Below are 12,633 nucleotides of genomic sequence, written 5' to 3' on the forward strand. Positions count from 1 at the left end.
TCAAAAGATGCCTCTCAGCCCTGGTGACATTGGGCCATCCAGGTGTCACTTGTCCCTTGAGACTTCCCTCCTCTTACCTGGTTGGTGGGATCCCTACCCCTTCACCTCCCTCTCTCCCTGGGATTAAAAGGCACAGAGATCACACAGTTCGCTGTTCTGTTGGAGCTGTTGCTGCGTTCAGGGGCCTGTGGGCCAGGAATAAAGCTCTGGATCGAAACCCCCCAGCAGAAGCCGACTCCTTTTTCCTTCACTTCACCTAAAGCCTTTCCACCAGAGGTAAACCTGAGCTCCTGCATGCCTGGACTTGTCCCAAGCACCCAGCTGCAGCATCCAGCCAGCCAAAGGTGTCTCTGAGGTGAAACCACCACAGCTGCTGCCCTTGCTCAAGCAGCAAGGGTCAAACGAGCCCAGGCACGTTCCATCCAGCAATATTGGGATTTTAATTCCAATATATATGGGTTTATGACCAAATCTGAACTTCCTCTGGATTATTTATTACTTACATGGATATTCCAATTCTAGTTTTGATCCAGCCATGATGTACTTACAGATGACACTAGACTTGGAGGTGCTCTTGATTCTCTTAAAGCACAAGAAGTGATGACATTTAACAAGAACAAGATTTAACTAGATATGAAGATATATTTCCTTAACAAGAAGTTGATTCAACAGGCCTCTTGGTACTCCCACAAAGCACTTAACTAAGTTCTTTAGCTTTTGGTCAGTCCTGAAATTGTCAGTCAGATGTGCTAGATCATCACTGTTGGTCCCTTACACCTGTAAATAAACACCCTTTCCTCCCCTTCCCTCCCCTCCCCTCGTAACAAGTAAATGCCAAGATTTTATTTTTTTTAATATCTACAACATTTTATTCCAAATGCAAGACATGACAGAAATATCGCACACAGTAAAAGTGATAAATTTCAAATTTGAAACTGTACCAACTACTCCTGATTTAAAAGTAAAAACAGGCTTTTTCACCTGTTCCACATAAGCAGCACAATAAGAATAAAAAATCAACACTGTTAAAGAGATATTTAATTTAAGTGGCACTCACTTCATGTCATTTGATTTGATCTAATATCAATTGTTAACAGTGTATCTCTAGGTCATTTTTTCAGTAGACTTTCTTGCCACATGCATGCTAGAATTATAAATCTATTTGAAATATTTCTAATGAAACTTTTAAATTATTAATTATAGCAAATAATTCAATAATGAAATATTTAAATTCAGTGTCAAACCTTTCTTTTTAAGATGGAAACATTTATGTTTACTCTTCTCCTTTGCCTAAATGTGATTTTTACAAAAAAGGGCAATTTTCTGATCCAATTTAAAGTTATCCAATAATGTAGAAAATAGAATAACAATAGCAGTTAAAACCAGACAAATCTATTATAACAGAATGAAAATCACATAGGAGTAATATATTACAGTCAGCACAACTGCACTTGTTTATAAGAAAGTTAAACATTCTTAGTAGTACTTTTGAAATTTTAATGACTGAATATCTTTCCTTCTCAAAATCCATCAAAAAACTGAAAACAGGACAAAACCAAGAAAGATAAAAACATGAAGAAAGAAAGCATATTTACCTCAGCTGAAAGAGATAAAATGTCTACATGTAAACTGAAACTCCAATAAACAGAGCTGATATTTGACTACCAGTGCATGACCCTTGGGGATCATGAAAAATTTATCCTTTAAGAACCAGTAATAACCTGACAAAAAAAGTTTGAAGCCTTATGTCCGATGCAAAGCAAAGGAACATTTTCTGACTTTTTTGTCATATACTCCTTTTGACATAAACATTTCCTTCTTCCTGTTCAAATCTTTTTACAGTATTATTTAAAATAGCAAAAGGAAATGAGTTCTGTCTCAAACAAAGTAATGCAGTCTTTGCGTCTTACCAGCCTAAACTCATCATGCTATCTTCGTGCCAGCTGTTTATGGGAGATTAAGTGCTATCATGTTTTTGCACTATCTCATAGAAATTGTCATAAAATAAGGGTGAGAATGAATTATCTGTGTCCTCTCAAGAGTATATTAAGAATATAGATTATCTGTATCTTTTCAAGAGTATATTAAGAATATAGATTACGCCATCCGTTCTTCAGAGGTGGGTTTCTTTGTTTTTTTTTTTTTTTTCTTTGTAAGAATCTGGGTCAAAGAAGGATCTGACAACTGAGAAATAGTTACTTGGATTCCTGAACACAGCAGGAAATGCAGAGGAACACTAGAGAGAATTTGTGAAAGTTTAGAGAGATAAAGAGTATTGGAAAAAAAAATTATGATAATAAAGACATATCTTAGTTCACCTGTGACCCATCAACTTGTCTTTTTTCCCGTGAAATAACTTGTGCAAAATGATTTAAAGAGGAAGATATATAATCAGACAACCATTAACAGAAAGTGGGTAGCATCACTATTGACAATATGCCTAGTTTAGCTTATACCTCTATTTTAGGGGACCCAGGAATATCTTCCATTTCATGTGTTCCTGTTTAATGCAGATCTCAGCCTCAGTGTAAGAGTCAGACCTGGAAGACTTCAGCCTTCTCACCCTCACAATTATTCTCATAGAAAGGAAATTCTGGAGACTTCTGTCTTTATTTGGAATACCAGAAGATACCAGAGCACAGAAATCACAGGTCCTAGAGACCAAAGGGAAAATATGGAGCAAGGTGGATGTACCCTTGGTGGAAAAGGATGAGGTTAGGGACCTTTAGAAATTCTTAAGCACATGCCTAGATCCATGGGCCCTAACAGGATACACCCACATCTCAGAGGAAGTTGCCAGATGACATTACAAAGCCACTCTTGATAATATTTGATCAATCATGGTGATTGGAAGACATGACATAGACTAGAAGAAAGCAAAAGGTAACAGAGAAACAAGTCCTGGAAACAACTTACATCCACGTGAAGGCAAAAAAATCATTAGAAGTGGTCAAAATGGATTCACCTACAGAAAAACATGCTTGAGAAACGTAATTTACCTCTCTGATTAAATGATTGGCCTGGTGGATAAAGGGAGAAGAGGGGATGTTATTTGACTAGACTTCAGCAGGGTCTTTGAGATTGTGTTCATAAGGTTCTCAAAACCAATCCATTTAAGTATGAGTACACAGTGAGGTAGACTGAAAACCTTACAGCAGGGCCCAGAAGATGGCGATTGGTGGTAGGAAATTGAGTTGGAAATCTCAAACAGCAATGTATTCCAAGAAGAGATACTGGGTGCAGCTTTTTTTAACACAAGGTCATAGAATCATAGAATGGTTTGTGTTGGAAAAGACCTTCCAAGATCATCTATTTCAACTACCCTACTATTGGGAAGGACCTCTTGTACTATATCAGGGTGCCCAAAGTCATGTCCATTCAGCCCCTGAGCAGTTCCAATGACAGAGCATGAACATGTTCTCTGGGAACCCTGTCTCATCACCCTTGTAAAAACTTTCCTTCTTATGTTCAATCTATTCTCTTTCACTTTCAAACATTTTCCCCTTGCACACGTCCTGGAAAAAAAGTGCTTTTCTATCTTTCATATAAGCCCCCTCTAAGTGTTGCAAGGCACCAATAAGGCCTTCCCAGCTCCTTTTCTTCTCCTGTCTGAACAACCCCAATTCTCTCAGACTTTATATGAGAAGTATTCCAATACTCTATGTTCATAGTTGTCCTTTGGACCCACTGTAACAGACCCATATATTTCTTCAGAGCTGAATACAAGACCAAAGGTGGGGTGTCACGAGAGCAGAGTAGAAGGGAAAAATTACTTCATACTGCTGGCAGCACTTTGTGTTATGCAGCTTATGTTATGATTGAATTTCTGGACTGCAAGAACACATTGCTGACTTGTGTCCAGTTTTTCATCCATGAGTAGCTCCAAGTTCTTCTGTACAGGACTGCTCTCAATTGACTCATTCCACAGTCTGTACTGATCTCCCTCAACTGAATTGACTGAATCACTCAGCTTGGTGTCACATGCAAACTTGCTGGAGATGCACTCAGTCCCACTGTTATATCACTGATGAAGATATTAAATAATATTTGTCCCAGTACAGACCTCTGAGGACACCATTGGTTTCTGCTTTCCCCTTTGGACATCCAGCCATCAAGTGTAACATTTGATACAACTGTACAGCCAATTCTTTATCCATCAAAATCCTATCTCTTCAATTCAGCAGCAAGAATGTTTTAGAGGATAATTTCAAAGGCTTTAGAGAAGTCCAGGTAAATGACATTCATAATTCTTCCCTTGTCCACTGATACAGTCACTCCATCATAGAATGCCACTGGATTCATCAGGCATGATTTGCCCTGAGGTCGTGTTGACTGTCTCTAAGCAATTTCCTGCTGGGATTTTTGTCGATGAACATCAGAAAATACTTTTTTAATAAGAGTGCAACTGGGCACCAAATTCAGATTGGGATGTTGTGCAGTCTCCGTTCTTAGAGATATTATTCAAAAGCCATCTGGAAATGATCCTGGGAAACAGAGTCTAGGTAGCTCTACTTGCTTTGAGAGGTTAAACCTTATGACTCCCAGAAATCCCTTCCAGCTTCAGCCATCCTGTGATTTTGTGAGGTTAAGACCTTACAGTATCAGTTATGATTTATTGTGAAAGCAAGGAGGATGAGGAGAAAGGATATATAATTCAGGCTTACCTGAAAGGAAGGTCTAGATACAAAAAAAAAAAAAAAAAAAAAAAAGAAAAAAAAGTATTAAAATGGTTGATCAAGGGTGATGAATTAAAAAGAATGAGTGCTTTTCTTTCATATGAAAATTCTCTTTCTCCAAAGGTTGCTTTCATAACTTGACCTATAAAATTGAAAATACCTGTAAATGTCACAGTAAAAACATCAATTTCCTTCAATGTTAGATTTTAAATAAATTTTCTAAATCTTACTTAAATGACTGGCAAGGCAGATCAGGTGACTTGCTTTGTGCTTTCCCTTCTTTTGTACTAGTTGTTGGGCTTTTATCAGTTTTTTTCTGCATTGCTAGACTGCTTTGTCCTAGGATTTTAAAGGCTTTTATTAAGTGACTAAATAGTTCAGTTTTTTTCCTGCATGTTAGCCATATCACCACTCTGATGAAAATCATGCAACAGCAGGTGAAGGTGCTGTAAAAAGGCACACAGTGTGAACAGACTATCTCACACTGCTCCAGCTTCACATCTTTTATTGCTCTTTATAACAACCTAAAGGAAAGGCTTTGGGAGGTCAAGCACACATTGATTTGGTTTGATAATTGTGATAGTATGTTGGCTAGCGTGTGATCTTTGTTAAACAGAGAGATATGATATGCACCTCACCTTAGAAAATTGCTGCAGGTGGGTGAAAACATGTACTTTCAGAATCACACAAAGTAAATTCATAGATTAAGTAGTCAGGTGGCTGTGTGCATATTTCCTGAAGCATTCATACAACAAGTCTGTTGCTTCATCTCATGGGCTATTTATTAAGCTTGGTACTGTGTTGTGATTGTTATGATGCCTGTCATGATGAAGTCAATGTGTGTAGGAATGCTCACATCAGAGTGGAAGACTTGATGCTTTTCCATCATAACTGAAGCCTCTTAGAATTTGTGTGGGGCTGCAAAGAATCAAGTAAGGAAGACAATGTGATATTAATTTTGTAAGAATATAAGATACTTTATTAACAGCATTTGCATTCATAAAGTTGTAGTTTGAATGAGCAGGTTGTGACGCAGTGTGAAATATGCCTTTTTTTATCCCTCATAGTGCATGTTCATGGGAAAGCAAAATCATGGGGTTTCCCATCATGGCTCACAGAGTATAGTCTCATTTAAGTAACAGGAAGGTGGACCTTAACACATCTCACTTCTCCATGTGTTCACATCTAAAGCCACATATTTTACATTACTAAGTTTTTTATCCCCTATGTCAATTAACCAGATCACACATCATTGTATGCTTCTTTGTCATTGTCTTATCTGCTGTATTTTCTAATAGGGACCACAGTTATGGACTAGATTTTGGACTGGCTTGACTGTAGGACCTCACAAGTCTGCCTGTGTTAGTGAATTACTAATTCTGCCTTTGGGTGAAGATTACCTGGTGTCAGTAGTTAGTTGTGGGGTATGCATTAAGGTAATCAATCATTGGTTTGCTCAATGCTATTCCTCTCTCACACCAGAACTCCAGGTAGAGCATCCTACAGCAAATGGGATACAGATCCCTCTAACTGGTAGTGTTCTACACATGCAAGATCTTTTTTAGCCATGGTGAGCAGATGTCAGACAGTTGGGAAAAACCAATCTGTTTTTTAACACCTGATATGTGCCTCATGTCAAGGAGGAGTCAGAACAGGGCTTCTCCACAAAGGGTAAGAAGCTGAAGGCTGAAATGAGCTGTTCCTAATTTAAGCAGGACAAAAGCCTCACCATCACAGATGACCTTTTCACAGAACCTGAACAGAGAAGCAGGGTCAAGATGATGAGCGATACCAACAGGCCCCACCAAGGCACACAACAAGCAGGCAAAGGCAAGGGGATCCCAGGTCATGCAGGGTTATCAGACCAGTCAGGAGAAGCTGGGGATGATGCTGGATGCAGGCCTGCCTATGGTGTGGTCCAGACCTTGCCTGGGTGTGCTAGGCTGTGTTGTAATAGTGTTCCTGAGCCATGGACAAAGAGCCCAGGTAGGGCTGGGCAGGGTCATTGGGGCTCATGGGTATATTCAGGGTGCCATACCAAGTATTCACAATTGGCATTAAGCTCATTCCTGATAAATACCTACCTGGTGTGGCTGAGGGCCATGATAAATCATACCCCAGTCCCTCTGTCTTTGTGTGACCCAAGTCACTAAACATATATCCAAATACTGAAGCAGGAATTTTTGTAGGCCTGGTCTTATTTTATATAGGCCATACAAAGACCTAAAATGCCTGGGAAAGAGTTAGAACTTGTTATGAACCTACGACAAATTTGAACTAATAACTTTTAGAAAAACTCATACTCAAGCACTATTCCCTTAAGCCACTAAATATTTTTTGTAGTCTTACATGGATCCTTGGAGTATTATGTTAGATTAAGAGCAAAGTAAACAAAAGTTTTAAATTAGCTTATTTTTAAAAAAACCTAGTCCATTTTTATTACCTCTGTCATCATGTAGAAAATGATAGCTATAAAAGAAGTACATAATGGAAATAATTCACTTTTTTTTTTTTTTTTAACCTTGTTGTTTTGGTTTGTTTTGTACAGCCAGCTAGTGAGACATTAGTGACAATATTGGTGGTTGATGACACTCTAATTTGAATGTTACTACATGAGTAACAGCAACAGTCTCTTATTTATATAAAGATTGCAGTATCTACCTGCAGCTCTGTTTTAATAAATTAGTCATGTAGGAAAAGCTCTAATTCAGACATGGTTTCAGCTAACATAACAAGCCTTGCTTTCACTCTCCAACATTTTCTTGAACAATTTCTTCTGACAGTAAATGACACTCCCTATTTCTTCATCACATATGACCTTGTCTAAGGAAATTATTATAAAAGGTCCTGAGACCTAAAGTTGTGGGAAGAAGGTAGAACTTGTCATAAGAACACCCAGTCAAAGCAGCAATTTGTGACTAATTTTGATAGTGAATCTTCCACTGGAATCTTCCAGTCTGCATAAAAAACCCAAAAGCACTCTGAAGCAAATGGACTCATGGATTCAGCTGCAGTGCAAGTTTGCTCTTTATCTTTTAACCATTTGGTAAATGACATTATCATGATGGCTATGACGATTTCAGTGAGATCATTTACATCTTATCTTTTTGTTAGTTATCTAGCAGCATCCATAATAGCACTGTCTAGGTGTCTCAAACACAGAATGAACAATGCCATCAAAATAGTCTATATTTTTCATGGTTCGTAATCTGCAGAAACCTGTTTGCTGTAAGTATTTATGGATCAAATATTCATTCAATAGTTGCAGAGGACTATTCATTTCAGATGACCTTCAGAGAGGTTGGATGTGGTGTCAGTGGAGGTATCTGACATCAATGAAAGCCCTCAGTAAAAACCTCCATCGCTTTATGCTTTATTGTTGTCAGGTATATAAACTTCTGTTTGTTCTTACATGCAGGTAAATTATATCATGCCACCAAAGGCTGCTGACAAGGCATAAATTCTGTAGCCAACTCACACAAGAAGTCTAGGGAGTCTGAAGAAGAAGAGAGCGAAAGTGAACTGATTCCATTGAAGGCCAAAGCCTTCTTCAAAGTCACATACTTCTTAAATATGCATAATCTGCGTAGTGAAAGCATGGTGCTTGAGGAAAGACAGGGATCTCTCAACAAGGTTACCTAAGATTAGGTGCAGTTTTGCTTCCCAGCACTGGGGGAGAAGCCACTCTTGCTTTTTGGAGCCATCTGGAACTTCTCAAACAACATTCAGATTAAATGAAAGCAGAGGTCCTCTGCAGCTTGTCATTTTGGGGCAGATTCCTTAGAGGAAGACAGGAGTATAGCAATAATTCATATTGTGCTTTAGAACTTAGAATCACCTGAGAATTCAAAAGTGTTTCAACAGGTGTGTTTAGACTAACATAAGCAAAACAGGGCCACTGTCACCTCTCTCAGTTTGAAATCTAAAGTAAAAATTATATGGAAGGTGGAATTCCACAGCCACAATGTACTTCTCCCCAGAGTCAGAATTGTCTCACAATGCTTGTGTTTCTACAGATTTGAAGAGTGAATGCCTGTGGGCATAACTGACCTCATAACTCTGGAATTGTTGAGTACTTGCTGGAAAACAGGCTGTGACAGCGGTCACAGGGGTCTTCAGGTAAGGGGAGAGATGAGAATGTTGACTCCATGTTCAGAAGGCTTGATTTATTATTTTATGATATATATATATATATTACATTATAACTATACTAAAAAGAAATAGAAGGAAAGGTTTCCTCCGAAGGCTAGCTAAGAATAGAATGGAATGAATTACAAAGATCTGTGACTTGGACAGAGAGTCCAAGCTATCTGGTCTCTGGTTGGCCATTAATTGTAAACATTCAAGATGGCCCAATCACAGACACACCTCATGCATTCTACAGCAACAGATAACCATTGTTTACATTTTGTTTCTGAGGCCTCAGCTTCTCAGAAGGGAAAAAATCCTAAAGAAAAGGATTTTCACAAACGATGTCTGCAGCAACAGGCCACTCAAAGCTTTGCAAGTGATCAACGTCCATGTACCAGTTTCCAAGTACTCCAGGGATGGATCTGTCCTGTAGTGCACTTTCTGAAAGATTTGAGGGAAGAAACTGGGACAAAAAGCCAATTTGACTTTGTCTCTTACTTGCTTATTACCTCACAGATGGAATTGCAGCCAGTAGTTGAATAATAATCCCGCAGACACTGAAACCTATGTGCAAGTATATTTATATGGGATTGGGCCCAAAAAGTCTTAATGCTCATAAATAAAGTGCTTAAGAGCACAGAAATGCCCTTGCCATACTGTCAAAGGTCAGAACAGTATATTTACACAGTTCTATTTCCTAGCTGCATCCAGTTCTGGGATCCTTAGCATAGGAAGAACATTTACCTGTTGAAGTAGGTCCCGAGTAGGTCACCATGATAATTACAGGGATGGAGCACCTCTCCTGTGAGGAAAGGCAGAGAGAATTGGTTTGTTCAGCCTGTAGAAGAGAAGGCTTCAGGTATACCTAATTGTGACCTTCCAGTAACTGAAGGCAGCCTACAAGAAAAATGGAAAGAGACTATTTACAAGACCATGTAATGACAGATAGGGGAAATGGCTTCAAACTGAGAGGGTGTTTTTAGATTAGTTATCAGGAAAAAAAATCTTTAGTTTGAGGTTAATTAGGCACTGGAAGGGGTTGCTGGGGGAAGATGTGGATGGTCCATCCATGGAACTGTTCAAGGCCAGGTTGGATGTGGCCCTGGGCAGCCTGGTCTAGTGAAAAGTGTCCCTGCCTATGGCAGGGGGGTTTGAGCTAGATGATCTTTTTGGTCCTTTCCAACCCAGGCCATTCTGTGATTCTGCTAAAGCTAAAAGATTTAAATCAACAAGAAACATGACATCTCCATTTGTGTTGTGCATTTACTGATAGAATCATAGATCTGTGTTACCTATTCACTTGGAGTAGTAGGTCTGCTTTATAACATATTTGTTCAGAAATATGTTTCAACCTCCAGAGAAGTAAAGATATAATCTGTTTTTAAAAAGTGATTTTCAATAGTGGAAGCCTGCAGAATGAACACTTTTAGAGAAAATTTTAGCATAATTTATGAATATTTTCAGCAAATACATCTTTCCTTTACAGATTTGGCATACCTGAAAAGCAAGACTGTGACAGTTTAATGCAAAAGCAATTATACTCTATGCCAGAAGTATTAAATGTTTTTCCAGTGAAGGAGGGAATAGTAAAAAAAAAAAAAAAAAAAAAAGAAAAAATCCCAGCATTTTAAAAAATTTACTGCATTTTTTCCTTAAATCTTCAATATCACCTGTCAAAAAGCACAAGAACCAAGCATATAATTTAGTTTTCTGCAAAATGTACAGCTTTAGCTCGTAAATTCCTGATTTCTTACAACAAAGCAGGCTCCAGAGGTAATTTGAATCCAAATAGATTTGGGTTTAGTTACCTGTCTCTTATGGAGCTCTTAAAGCACCCTACAGTCTATGAAGACAGCCAGTAGAGTTGCAGGCTTTCTGCACTCACAGGCCAGTTCTCATGCCTCCTAATTTCCTCTATGTTTTCACTCATCTTTCTACAAAAGTTTATTCTATTTGGTACCAAAACATACACTTTCTGATTTCCAAATCACAGCTCTTACCATGCTAATTCTCTGTAGTCTAATGCTTAAACATAAAAACGTGCATAAGCAACCTTAAAAGTTCAAGTTCTACTTCATTTTTATGTAGACACAATTGGTTACTCTTTTAGTAAGAAAAATTGACAGAGAAAATTTAAAGCACCATTAAGCACATAAACATCAGCAATTTTACCTGAATGCAAAATGCATTCTTGTAATTTTTTCCCCATTCTTCATCTCACCCACTCAAAGTAATTAGATAAAGCCTTTTCACTTCTGAAGTTTCAATGGCACTATGTTTTTTAGCGTTTGTATTAAAACCAGGGCTTTTTTAATTAATTGGTGGCTTTTTTATACTTTTTTCTTTGCCCATTAAATCTTTGCTTTCTCATGGCTAGAGTATATCAAGTTGAGTCATGATCAAGCAGAGCTCTAATAATCCTTATTACATAAACAGCAGTCCGTGGCTGAAACTACTTTTGCAGAATATCTGGGTTACTTTCGCATATTTCTCTACTTTCACTGTGGTTTTTGGTAACATAAAGCTTCTAGATAAGTGAATTGCACTGATTACCACACTTTGGAGTCTTGGAACGCTGTTTTTAAGCACCATCCTAGTCTAGTGTGAAATGACCACCACTAAAAAAATACGGAAACAATATTTAGGTTGTAGCACTCTCTTCTTCCTTCATGATCATGAGATTTATTTACAGATATTTAAAAAAAAATTTGTGTGTGTGTTGGGTGTTATGTTCTCTTCTAACACAGTTCAACAGTTATTTTTGTCTATCATCCTGTGATAGACAAAAAAAATCACAGTAACCTTTGCCTTAATACCTACATAGCCCCCATGTGATTTTCAAATATGATTTATGAATTCTAACTCTAATATTTAAATTGAAATCAAACTGCTCCATTAAGTTCATGCATAGGTATTTCAAAACAGGGCAAATAACCAGCAGATATTTTATTGTATACAATTGTGCTATTTTTTTCCAATTAATTTTTAAATGTTTTTTCATAACAATCTTCATTTATCTGATTTGGCCATTACATAATATCATCAGTATTACTGTAACAGTGATACTTGTAGTATTCATTCCCAGTGTTTCCATAACAAATACAACAGAGGTGTACTGGCAATTTCTTACTAAAAAAGGTTAAGTAGGTACATATAAGCATTTTAAAGAAACCTTTTTTCTCAAATTGCAGTTCAGTCCATTTCAGTTAATTATATAAGGCTGGAAAAGGACTTTCGTTGTCTTCCTTTTTAGACGCTGCTTTCCACACAGAATTTTTTTGCTAAAATGTCTCCATTATAAAATCTTGGTTATTTATTTTGCATACATTAAAAGACAGTAATGACTAAACTTCATTTTCAGTATAACTCTAAGTAGAAGGTATTGTTGCATGATTTGTTATATCCTACTACCATTTCATTTCCAGCCAGCAGAAGATGTCTTTTTTCAAACCATCTCTATGGATGCTCATGGGAGAGTATCTAGATACTGTGTTATGAGAATGATCTGGAAATTATTCATATCAATTGAAATATTAATCTGTGCTATGTGAATTTTGTACTGTGCAAGTTTTAATCTTGAACTTTTTTCCACAAGAGTATATGCAATTTCTATATAAGGAAAATAATTATTCTGAAAAAACCACAAGCTTCCTAGGCAAATCCTCCTCAGGACTTGTTATTTGGAAATAGAAAATGTAAATGTTAAGTATCATGTGTCTCATGTTCATCATCTTGAATATAAGAAGGCAAAACTTCTTCAAGTATCAAAGATCAAATACTCTGATATAAAGGAAGATTTAAATCTTTGAAAGTAAATTAATACTGT

Source organism: Molothrus aeneus, chromosome 2, assembly GCF_037042795.1.
Source record: "Molothrus aeneus isolate 106 chromosome 2, BPBGC_Maene_1.0, whole genome shotgun sequence".
Lineage (NCBI taxonomy): Eukaryota > Metazoa > Chordata > Aves > Passeriformes > Icteridae > Molothrus > Molothrus aeneus.